A 1,587-nucleotide genomic window follows, 5' to 3' on the forward strand; every position below is an offset into this window, starting at 1 on the left:
AATCTGCCTGACTGAGATTTACAAGGTGACCATAGCTTGCTTCATACCAACAATCTCCGTGGGATCGACCCTTACTCACGTAAGGTATTACTTGGACGACCCAGTGCACTTGCTGGTTAGTTGAGCGAGACTGTGAAGTTGATTTTAGACCATGGTATTGTGCACCAAGTTTTTGGAGCCATTACCGAGGAATATTATTCGAGTTGTGTGAAAGTATAAATCACAATTTCGCCCACCAGTGACCATAGCTTTTTTTTTGTCACCCTAAAAAACGTGACCATAGAGGGTCTATGGTCACGGTTTTTTATCGTGACAAAAAAAACCGTGGCCATAGACCCAAAATGTTGTAGTGCGTATGAAGTTTGCTTTTCAACTTCATTCAGTATTGGAAATAAAAATCAACCGCCCATATTAATGGGCATCCATTTTGATCTTATCACAACACTCCCCCTTGGATGCCCATTTAGGATTATGCCTCATTAAAACCTTACTAAAGAAAAATCCAGTAGGAAAAAAAAACCTTAGTGAAGGAAAAAGAGTACAATATCCTTTGTGATGGGAACTGTCTCATTAAAAACCTTGTCAAGAAAAATCCAATAAGAAAAAACCTGACCAAGGAAAAAAGAGTATAGTCTCCCCCTCTTGTCGACATCATTTAATGTCTTGAAATCGGAGCATCCCAATCTCATGTACCAATCTTTCAAAGGAGGATTTTGGGAGTGACTTTGTGAATAAATCTGCCAGATTGTCACTTGAGCGGATCTATTGGACATCAATTGTCCCTTGATTTTGAAGATCATGAGTGAAGAAGAATTCGGGAGAAATATACTTTGTTTTATCACCTTTGATGTATCCACCCTTAAATTTAGCAATGCATGCTGTATTATCTTCAAACAGGACAGTTGGAGCTATCTTGTGATCAATCAGTCCACATGATGATAGGATATATTGGATCAAACTCCTGAGCCAAAAACATTCGCGACTTGCTTCATGTATCGCTAGTATTTCAGCATGATTAGAGGAGGTTGCTGCTATCGTCTGTTTTGTGGACCTCCATGATATAGCTGTACCACCATATGTAAATAGGTATCCTATTTGAGATCTCCCTTTATATGGATCAGACAAGTATCTGGCATCTGCATAGCCAACTAGTTGTGACTTGGATCCATAGGGATAAAATAATCCCGTATCAACCGTTCCATGAAGATATCGAAAGATTTGCTTGATTCCACTCCAATGTCTTCTGGTTGGAGAGGAACTATACCTTGCTAGTAAGTTCACAGTAAATGATATATCGGGTCGTGTATTATTAGCAAGATACATTAGCGCTCCAATGGCACAAAGATATGGTACTTCAGGACCAAGGATATCTTCATTCTCTTCTTTAGGATAGAATTGATCCTTTTCCACATCTAAAGATCTTACAATCATTAGAATACTTAATGGATGTGACTTATCCATATAAAATCTCTTTAAGATCTTTTCTGTGTATGTTGTTTGATGAATAAAGATCCCATTTTTTGTATGCTTGATCTGCAGGCCGAGACAAAATTTAGTCTTTTGAAGATCTTTCATCTCAAACTCTTC

The sequence above is a fragment of the Arachis stenosperma genome, chromosome 6 (assembly GCF_014773155.1).
Source record: "Arachis stenosperma cultivar V10309 chromosome 6, arast.V10309.gnm1.PFL2, whole genome shotgun sequence".
Lineage (NCBI taxonomy): Eukaryota > Viridiplantae > Streptophyta > Magnoliopsida > Fabales > Fabaceae > Arachis > Arachis stenosperma.